Raw genomic sequence first — 11,532 nt, 5'->3', positions numbered from 1 at the left:
CAATATAAAAAACCTTACCTGCCAGGCCATGCTTCTAGCAGTCACAGTGTTAGGCCAGTTTATAGGGGTATTGGCACACTTGATTGTTCAGACAGCTACTCAGCAGCACCAAAAGGGAAGGAAGGCAGAGATGCAATAGGTACAGGTGGGGCAGTAGCGCCCAAAAGGAGAAAATCTTTCATCCCCACAACACATTACTGAGTATTCCAGCGGAGGACGTGATCACAAGGTACTGTGTGAGCTTTCAGGCCATAATGGCTTTATATGAAGATGTCAAAGTAGACCTCAATCCAGTAACTGAGAAGTCCCATGCCATTCCAGGCCGTGTGAAACTGTTGAGCTTCTTTCATTTCATGACTTCCAGTCCCTTCCAAACAACTGTCGGTGTTACAGGGAGCATGTCACAGGCACCTTTTTCCAGGTGCTTGCACCAGGTACTGTGAGCCATACGCAGCTGAATTTGTATTTACATCATATTCCCTAGAGCAGTGGTTCTCAACCTTTTTTCCATTATAACACACTTGACAGATAATTATCACATGCGTAACACATTGCACACTACATTTAACAGCTATACTAAAAACTTCTAAATATTTTATTGTTGAAAATGATGCTTATAAATGATGCTTATAAAATATCTCTACTTGGATAACATCAAGCTAGGTGGAGAGAACATTGCCCAAATCTCATCTTTGGGTGAGTTTTCTCACTCCGAAGGCCATCAAATCTTCACAAGAGACCACTGTTCTGTTCGTACGTCTCATGTTGATTGTCAAAGTGGCCCCTAGCCCCCTACACTAATACCTAAACCTCACCTCGAGTTACTAGGTGGGCCTACCATAGGGATACAAATACCTATCTAGGGAGAAGAGATGGCTAGTCTCTCTCTCTCTCTCTTTCTCTCTCCCCCCAGATGGTGCTCCGGGAGCTTCAAATCTACTAAAACAGACCTTTCAGGAGACATCGTGAAATGTGATTAAACCTTACCGCCCTGTAACGCAAGCTATCGCACAGGCTTAACGCTACTGAAAAAGGCATAGTTAAAATTGGCGTTAAGTCTGTGCGATAGCACTTTGCAGACTGGCAAACCCAGCCCACTCCCTACCCCTAACTCCTCCTGTTTTTCAAATTTGCATCGCACCATACGATATGGTGCTATCGCATGCATTAAAGATGTTTTTGCATGCGGTAAGCCCTTAACGCATGCAAAAATGCCTTAATGCATTTTGATAAATGACCCCCTAAAAGACCATAAATTATAAACAAGCAAACAGAGAAAAACTGAAACTCCAAGAAGTCGGGAAGGTGTGGCGGGATGGCAGGGCAGGATAAGCATGCCTGCAACATTTATGGCTTGGATTAGTGATGGCAGTGATTGCCAGGGTTGAAGGGAAAGCAGCAACAGGGAGTGATGATGAGGAATTTTAAGTACCATCTCCTTACTCTGCATTCTCCTCAAACAGCAAACAAATGTGGCTGTTACAGAAAGCATAGAGAATTGCTGGTCCTGAAGAGGGGTTTCTATACCATAGCACAGTTCCCCCATGTTCTGGGACCAACAGACTGCTTCCATGTAACTTTCATCCTGATGTGTTCTCCATGAGGAGTTAGCAATCTGTACTGAAACCGCTATCTGATGGGAGGAGCAATCAGATAAGAGTTAGCAATCTGTAGTATTTAGGAGAGCTGTGGGTGGATCCTTGGACCAGTGGCAGATGACCACGCCCGAGAGGGAAGACCCCGAGAGGGACCACCGGTCAGGCTCAGAGTATGGAGACAGACACACACTAGTTCTTTTATTAGACAGTATACTGAACCACCAGAGGTGGCAGTGGTGAGCTGGAATGCCCGGCTGGGCTATAGTCACTCAGATACTAGAACAGCGATCCCTGGAGGCTGAGCTGTAGAGAAACTGAAATATAGTGAGTAGGCAGGGTAAGCAGAGTACATGTACCGAACCTGATGGTATCACTCACACAATGTCTCATAGAAGCCCAGGAGCTGGAATGTATAGGCCTTCGAGGAGCGAGTACCTGGTTCCAGGGAAAGTTCTGAGAGAGCGATGGTAACTCACAGATGTAGTAGGCAGTGCTGATTTCCAGGCAAAAGCGAATTCGAAGAAGTCCGGGAACAAGGGCCCTCGAGGAGCGAGTACTGGTTCCAGACTGCAATCTACAAAGTAAGAGAGAGAGCGAGGCCCCCGAGGAGCAGATACCCCTGTTTAGTCTGAGGAGGCAGAGTAACTTGGAAAATCAAAGCGAGTCCGTTGTCATTCCTTGCTAACTCGATGTGTTAGCAAATTCTAAGACCTTAAATATCCGTCGCGGGTGACATCATCTTCAGGGGACGCCCCCGAGGTTCGTGCCATCGCCGGTACTTCAGTCGGGGTCGCACCGCGCGCGCGCTCCTAGGCCTCCAGGAAACATGGCGCTTCACAGCGTGGAGCCGGTCCGGGGACGCTGGAGGACCACGGCAGGAAGACGCCACAGCAGCCTATCTTCCCGCAACCGAAGAGGGAGGCGTCAAAGAGGTGAGGAGGGCGGAGAGAGGGCGTTGGGAACCGACGGATACAACACATACTCCCCCATCAGAGAAAGGAGTCCTACCGCAACCATAAACTCTTCCCCTCCCTCAATGTACAAGTGGTGTGTGATTCACAAATGTGTATTCTCAATGCCAGGTGGTATCCAGGAGCAACACATGATGTCTATAGCCATCAATAATCAGCACGTTTAGTGCAGTTTGAGGCCAGGAGGTATGGCCATAGCTGGCTACTTGCTAAGACCATTGTGTCATTTCCTATTTTCTTGCTATGACTTTCAGGCATATGCTAGGGAGGTATGTGTCTGCCTTGTTAGTAATCATTTCTCTTTTTTCCTGCATAACCATTATGTATACATACCCAACAGTGCCAAACCTTGTCATATTTATTAGATAGAGGAGGCCCTAGACTTAGGCTTCTTCCATTGATGGCAAATGTTCTCCCATTATCTGTGATTATCCCTGTCAGACAGAAACCAAAAAATACCTTGTGTCAGAAAAACTAAAGAGTAGAGTGTCAGATGCATTATCAGTTCAAAGCATCTGTAAGGGAACATAATGATAGATTGTTTACAAGCTAAGCATTAGAGGATTTCATGGCTTTGTTTGTAAGCAGAAGTTGAAATTTGTAGCAAACTGGCAGGTCGGAGATGAACACTGATAGTTCTAATCATAGTTATATAATGCTGAAATCTACATGCACATAGTGTAATATATCCTAAATCATGAGTGTATGTTTGTGTGACAGGTTATATGCCCACTACAACATTCCTCTCACAGATGTAATATGTAGCTGTTCTTCAATTCAGTTGGCTTTGGGTGATGTTGATGGAATTTGTTATGAGTATTTTCATTGGTATGATCAAGCAAAGCTAAAGGTCTAGCTCTGACTGGGTTCATTAGAGTGTTGGCAGGCTGGGTAATGCCAAACTTCAGCTATCACTGTGACCCAGGCAAACTCTCTGTGGAACAGGTGATGCTGGATATGGCTGCCAGATGTGGCTTCTCAACCTACTTATTCTTCCTACCACACCAGCAGAGAGAAGGTACAATGAAGCACTGTTATCTACTCGCTCAGTCATTGAATTACCTTTGATGTGTTGAAAGTCATTTTTGATATTTAGACAAAATGGTAGGAGCCTTACAGTATGACCCTTACACAGTAGCTGAGATAGTGCTGGCCAGCTGCATGTTTTTCACAATATAGCTATTCAATATGGCATCCCACCTAACATGATCCAGGATCTTGAGAAGGATCCAGTATGTCTCCCCGACTGGGACTGGGCTGGGACTTGGGCGAGGCAAGAGCAGTGATGAGTAGCTTGACAAGACTATTGATGAGGCTCACTGAGGGCCTCTGCAGGTGGGAAGGCATCAGGGTGGTAGGATAAGGCTGTGTAGCAGGTGAAATATTTGTTGTTGTAAGCCTTTCTGCCTTCTGGCTTCTGTGTTGTTTGTTTGGTGTTTCCCTTGTCTCCCTTGTCTAACTCCTGTCCTAGTCTTCCTTATTGGTCTTGTCTGTCCAGTCCTGCCTGTACCAGAATCTTGTCTGTTCTAGTATCCTCTCCAGTCCCCCCTGTACCAGAGTCTTGGACTGTCTGTTCTGTATCCTGTCCATTTCTGCCTGTAACAGAGCCTTGTCCTTGCCTTGTCTCACCCTTGTCTTGTCTAGTTCCAGGTCCTGCGTAGTATCCAGCCTTGCCTTGTCCTGTCTGCCTGCCATGTTCAAGCCTTGTCCTCAGCCTGCTGTGTCCAAGCCTTACCTGTCCAGCCTTGCCATCCCTAGTCGTGTTCCTGCCTGTATGACCTACTGGCCCCCAGAACCCAAGGGCTCAACCTGCAGGGGAGGAGGCTGGCTAGGTGGAAGACTGGCTCTTGTCTTTTCCAGAGTCCTGCCTTGCAGTCCCATGCTGCTCCCCTGGTGGATTTCCCAGATTCCAGGGCCCGTAACAGGAAGCATTGAAGCAATGCCTCTATGAACAAAGTAAACTTCAGGGGTTAATTAAAGGATAGTGAGATGAGTTTGCATTGGCACCAATAACAGTCAACTGTGTTTGGCAGTGCTAAGGCTTGGGCCCTATGACATACATGACATCTTACCTTTAAAGTTAAAATATTAAGGATGGCCAACGTTCACCTTTAACATTGAAGCAGCCACTTACACTTCATGGCAGTCTCACACAGTTGTCCTAGAACATAAGGCAGGTATAGTTATGGATACAAAAACATCCACTTGTGCCTCATAAGATGGATCTTGGTCAGAATATTTGATGACCTTTTCTTTGTCACATAGTTGGCCTTTGTCCCCTGGCATGTGTAAGTGGGTGCTTTGGGGTGTTAAACTCCAAACTCTTTAGGCCATAATGCTAGCAAATATGATCCATTCATACCAGTGCCCACCCCTTAGCCTGAAATTTGACAGCTGGAAGGACCATAGCAAGGTGTTTGGTGTACTTTCTTTCGATCAGTTATCCTGAAGGGGCTCTGGCTTTATCAGTAATGTAGCCTTTTTATTTATTTATTTATTTGTTTATTTAAAAGTTTTTCTATACCGACATTCGTTAGATACATCACATCGGTTTACATTAAAACATAACAGTAGCAAAAGTTTGCTTTTACAGAAAACACAGGAATTAAAAACAGTAAGTTGTGGCTACAGGGGGGAGGGACAGGGGAGGAAATTGGGGTAAAACAATATACATGAACATAGATATCCGCAAAATATTAGGAGCTTGCAGGTTATGGGCTGGCTAGATATGGAGAGGGGTAGGGTAAACTATAAAAATGGGTAAACTATATATAAACGGATAAACTATATATAAAAACGCAAAGATAATTACATCTTGTACAGGTGTTGGCAGTTAGTGGGGGGGAAGGGTTTAAAGAGAGGGTTAAGTGTATGCTTGCAAGAAAAGCCAGGTTTTTAGTTTTTGTTTGAATTTTTGTGAGATTGTTTCATGTCAAAGATCGGGGGGTAAGGTATTCCATAGTGTGGGGCCTGCGATGGAGAGGGATCGCGCTTTGGTAGAGTTATAGTGGGTAAGTTTGGGTGAGGGTGTGATTAAGGTTGCTGTGTATTGGGGTCGGGTTGGTCTATTGGTGTTGCGGAAGACTAAGGAGTTGTTAAGCCATTTCATATTTTGGTTATGTAGGGTTTTGTGTATAATGTTGAGGGTTTTGTATTGGATGCGTTGTTGTATGGGTAGCCAGTGTAGATGTTTGAGGATCGGGGTGATGTGTTCATTCCTTCTGGTGTTGGTGAGAATACGAGTGACTGAGTTCTGGAGCAATTGGAGGGAGGTGATGTGGATTTTGGGGAGGCCTAGTAAGATAGAGTTGCAGTAGTCGATTTTCGAAAATATGGTTGCTTGGAGCACTGTTCTGAAGTCATTGAAGTGGAGAAGGGGCTATAGTTTTGTCAGGGTTTGTAGCTTAACGTAACAGTCTTTCATGGTGGTGGTAATGAATTTTTTCAGTCTGAGTTAGTCATCAATGTGTTACACTGGTACGTGGAACCAAGGCCAGTGACTGCTTACCTTGAGTAGTTGAACTTCTTGGAACCGGAGGCTCGGAGAGTGGCGTTGGGTAGGACACCCCTGGTAGTCCAGGTAGAGCCAGCAGCGATGACAGGAACCAGAAAGAATAGTCCAGCGGCAGGCAGCAGGTAACGCAATCCAGTAACAGTCCAGGTCAGGGCAGGCGGCAATCAACAGAAACCAAGGCAACTTATCCAAAGGCAGGGAGCAAGCAGAGTAATCCAGTGACAGTCCAGGTCAGGGCAGGCAGCGAGCAACAGGAACCACAGCAACTTATCCAAAGGCAGGCAGCAGGCAGAGTAATCCAGTAACAGTCCAGGTCAGGGCAGGCAGCGAGCAACAGGAACCAAGGCAACTTATCCAAAGGCAGGCGGCAGGCAGAGTGATCCAAAAAGCAGTCAAAAAAGGGTCAAGCAGGCAGTAAGCAGCAGGAAACACAGCAAAGAAACTCCCCAACACACTTGTGGCCGAAGCAACACGGAAGAGAAGAAGCTCCCTTAAATAGGGCAGGTTTCCCGCGCTGCCCAGCACTTCCACCGGCGTCTGACGTCAAAAGGGGCGTGGCCAAGCCCCGATTCGCGCGGAACCGCACCGCGGGGGACACCAGCATCAGGGGGAAACGCCGACGCCATCGGGAGAGTTCCAGCAGGTAACAGCACCCCCCCCTGCAAGGCCCTCCTCTCTTCTCCCTAGGTCTGGGCTTGAGAGGAAATCGTTGATGGAATTTTTTAAGCAAACGAGGTGCCTGTACATTATGAGCAGGTTCCCAAGAGTTCTCTTCAGGTCCAAAGTTCTTCCAAGTAAATAAATATTGTAGTTGTCCCCTACATCTTCTGGAATCCAGGATGTCCTCCACTTCGAATTGGTTATCATTCTGAATTAAGTGTGTATTAGGCCTCCTCTTTCTGGAAGGCCAAGACATAATTGCAGGTTTGAGTAAAGACACGTGGAAGGTGTTGTGAATCCGCAAGGAGGACGGTAAAGATAGTCTATAAGTGCCAGCATTAATCTGCTTTTCAATAGGGAAAGGACCAATAAAGCGAGGAGCAAATTTTAATGACGACATGCGTAATCGAAGAATGCGCGTGCTCAACCACACGAGATCTCCTGCCTGGAGTCGAGGAGCAGGACATCTCGTCTCATCTGCTTGGATCTTCATTCTAGCGGCATTCTTTAATAGTAAGGCTCGTGTCTCTTCCCATAACTTGGTCATAGAGGCAATGGTTGTGTTGACAACCGGACAAATTGAAGAAGTAGCAATAGGTAACGGGAGTCGTGGGTGTCTACCAAAGACTACAAAAAAGGGAGACCTCCCCGTGGCCTGGTTCAAATGATTATTATGACATATTTCTGCCCAGGCCAACAAGGGAGCCCAATTATCTTGTCGTTGATTGACATAAGATCGAAGAAATGCCTTCAGGGATTGATTTGTCCGTTCCGTGAGTCCATTGGTTAGGGGGTGGTAGGCTGAGGAAAATTCAAGTTTGATTTTTAGAAGTTTGCACAGATCTTTCCAAAATCGAGCTGTAAATTGCACCCCTCTATCTGAAACAATACTGAGAGGTAAACCATGAAGACGGAAAATGTGTTGAAGAAATAGGTGAGCTAACTTTGATGCAGAAGGTAATCCCGGCAGCGGAATAAAATGAGCCACTCTGGAAAAACGGTCCACCACTACCCAAATGACTGTTATTGTCCGAAGTCGGAAGATCAGTGATAAAATCGGTGGCAATGTGAGTCCAGGGTTTAGTGGGGACAGGTAATGGTTGTAAAAGACCAAAGGGTTTTCGTCGAGGAGTCTTCTGAGCTGCGCATACCAAGCAGGAATCCACATAGACCTTAATATCTTTCTACCACCAGGGCCACCAATAATGTCTGGATACCAGCTCCTTGATACGTGAAATTCCCGTATGCCCTGCTAGTTGAGCGTCATGCGCCCACGAAGAACTTTTAATCTCAATCGTTTAGGAACCACCGTTTTCCCAATGGGAACCGTGAAGGTGGCAGCCAGCTGTATCTGTGCAGGATCTATTATGTATCGAGGGGGGTCAGGTATATCTTCACGATCAAAGCTTCTCGAGAGGGTGTCTGCCAGCAGATTCTTCTGAGCAGGTTGGAAATGCAGAACAAAATTAAACCTGCTAAAAAAAAGTGCCCAGCGGGTTTGTCGAGGATTTAATCGTTGAGCTTTCGCCAGGTATTCTAGATTTTTATGGTCCGTGTAAACAGTCACAGTATATCGAGAGCCTTCTAACAGATGACGCCATTCCTCAAAGGCCAACTTAATCGCTAAAAGTTCCCGATCTCCGAAGGTATAATTTCTTTCCGCAGATGAAAACTTTCTTGAAAAAAAAGCACACGTCACCAGATTTCCCTCATCTGCCGTTTGTAGCAAGACCGCACCCACTCCTACTGCAGAGGCATCCACTTCTAGGATAAAGGGTTTGGAGGAGTCGGGGCGCTTGAGACATGTGTCCTTGGTGAATTCCTTTTTTAATTGAAGAAAGGCATTGACGGCCTCCTCCGGCCATTTCTGAATAGGCGCTCCTCTTCTAGTGAGAGCAGTAAGAGGAGCCACTAAAGACGAAAAATTCGGAATGAATTGTCTATAATAGTTGGAAAAGCCCAGAAATCTTTGTAAAGCTTTCAAGCCTATGGGTTGGGGCCAGTTCAAAATGGCTTTAAGTTTGCTTGGGTCCATGGATAATCCTTTATTGGAGATGATATATCCCAAGAATGGTAACTGGTCTTTATGAAACACACATTTTTCTAATTTGGCAAACAGTTTATTTTCTCTGAGACGCTGCAGGACCTGTCACACGTGCTGCTGATGCTGTTTCAGGTTGTTGGAAAAAATTAATATATCATCCAGATAAACAATGACATGAGAATAGAGGATGTCGCGAAAGATGTCATTGATCATGGCTTGAAATACAGCAGGGGCATTACAAAGACCAAACGGCATTACCCTGTATTCGTAATGTCCATCATGGGTGTTGAACGCCGTTTTCCATTCATCTCCCTCTCGTATTCGAATCAAGTTGTAGGCCCCTCTTAAATCCAATTTAGTGAAGATTTGAGCTCCTTTAATCCGATCAAATAGTTCTGAACTAAGAGGAATAGGATATCTATTTTTCTTGGTAATGTTGTTAAGCCCTCGGTAGTCAATACAGGGTCTTAAGGACCCATCCTTCTTTTCAACAAAAAAACCCTGCTCCAGCTGGTGACGTGGAAGGTCTGATGAAACCTCGTGCTAGGTTCTCCTCGATATAATGTTTTAGGGCTGCCGATTCGGGTTCTGATAGGGTATAAATCCTACCCCTGGGAGAAATCTTCCAGGGGAGAAGGTCAGTTGCACAATCGTACTGTCGATGAGGTGGTAAGGACTCAGCTTGTTGTTGACTGAAAACGTCTGCGAAGTCTTCATAAGGGGCGGGAATACTGGAAGAGAACTGCGTAGTTTGGATTCGACAATTCTGAACTTGTTTTAGACAATTTTGAAAGCAGAATGGACTCCAACTGATAAGTTGTAAAGAGGCCCAATCCAGTCGAGGTTGATGTGTCCTTAACCAGGGTAGACCCAAGATTATTTGGTTGACCGAGGATGGAAGAACATACAGCTGAATGCTCTCTTGATGAAGAACTCCGGAATTCAGTAAAATGGGTTTGGTAATGTGAGATATCCGAATTCCCACGGGCTGTCCAGATACCAAGGTGACTGAGAGGGAAATAGGTAACGGTTCCACAGGAATATGATGGCTTTTCACCAGACCTTCTTCAATGAAATTGCAGGCCGCCCCTGAATCAATGAAGGCCTGAAGTTGAATCGGTTTGTCCTTAAGAATAATGGTTACTGGAATTAGTAGTTGAGGAGAGGGAATGGTGGGACCCAGGGAGGCTTCTCCTACCCAACCTAGGTCCGAGAGTTTCCCGATTTGTTGGGACATTTGCTAACGAAATGGCCTGAACCAGCACAATATATGCAGAGATTTCTCAACCTTCGCCGTTGACGTTCCTCAGGAGTTAATCGAAATCTGTCAATTTGCATGGGTTCCTCAACGTTCCTGGATGCTTCAGTCGGTCGCGGAACGACAACAGGTTGCTGAAAGGTGGGAGCCAGAAGAAGGGACCTTCGAGTGGCAGTCCGTTCCCGCGCCCTTTCTTGAAATCTTAGGTCCAGTCGAATGGCTGGCCGGATGAGTTCCTCTAAAGAATCCGGGGGATCCCTGCCAGCCAATTCATCCTTTATATTCTCGGCCAGCCCTTGTCGAAATATGGCGGTGAGACTATCCTCACCCCACGCGAGTTCTGCTGCTAAGGTTCGGAACTGAATGGCGTATTTCCCCACTGAACGGGAACCTTGTTTGATTTGCAGTAAGTCATTGGCTGCCGAAGTAGAACGCCCTGGTTCGTGAAAGATGAGTCGGAATTCTTTCAGGAACTGATCCAAATTGTTAAGAATAGGGTCGTCTCTCTCCCACAAAGGTGAAGCCCAGGCTAGGGCTGGGCCCTCAAGTAATGACAAAATAAAGGTAGTCTTAGTCTTATCTGATGGAAACGAAGATGGCTGCAGTGAAAAGTGCATTCGACATTGATTAATAAAGCCCCTGCACAACGCTGAAGTTCCATTAAATCGTGGCGGAGGAGATAATCGGATAGGGTTAGAAGGAGCAGTGGTATTCGTTACTGGGGCTGCAGGAGCGTGGGCCAGTGCATCCATACGGGCGACTAAGCGATCGAGTACCCCCGTTACTTGATCGAGGAACCCTTGTTGCTGCTGAAGCCGGGAGGCCAAACCTGGGATGGCCTGCAGAGCGGTCGGGTCGACTGGTTCCATGGCTTCGGCCAACTGTTACACTGGTATGTGGAACCAAGGCCGGTGACCGCTTACCTTGAGTAGTTGAACTTCTTGGAACCGGAGGCTCGGAGAGTGGTGTTGGGTAGGACACCCCTGGTAGTCCAGGTAGAGCCAGCAGCGATGACAGGAACCAGAAAGAGTAGTCCAGCGGCAGGCAGCAGGTAACGCAATCCAGTAACAGTCCAGGTCAGGGCAGGCGGCAAGCAACAGAAACCAAGGCAACTTATCCAAAGGCAGGGAGCAAGCAGAGTAATCCAGTGACAGTCCAGGTCAGGGTAGGCAGCGAGCAACAGGAACCACAGCAACTTATCCAAAGGCAGGCAGCTGGCAGAATAATCCAGTAACAGTCCAGGTCAGGGCAGGCAGCGAGCAACAGGAACCAAGGCAACTTATCCAAAGGCAGGCGGCAGGCAGAGTAATCCAAAAAGCAGTCCAGGTCAAGCAGGCAGCAAGCAGCAGGAAACACAGCAAAGAAACTCCCCAACACACTTGTGGCCGAAGCAACACGGAAGAGAAGAAGCTCCCTTAAATAGGGCAGGTTTCCCGCGCTGCCCAACACTTCCGCCGGCATCTGACGTCAAAAGGGGCGTGGCCAAG

The sequence above is a fragment of the Rhinatrema bivittatum genome, chromosome 4 (assembly GCF_901001135.1).
Source record: "Rhinatrema bivittatum chromosome 4, aRhiBiv1.1, whole genome shotgun sequence".
Lineage (NCBI taxonomy): Eukaryota > Metazoa > Chordata > Amphibia > Gymnophiona > Rhinatrematidae > Rhinatrema > Rhinatrema bivittatum.
The sequence above is the reverse complement of the archived record's forward strand: the minus strand, read 5'-3'. Positions refer to the sequence as shown.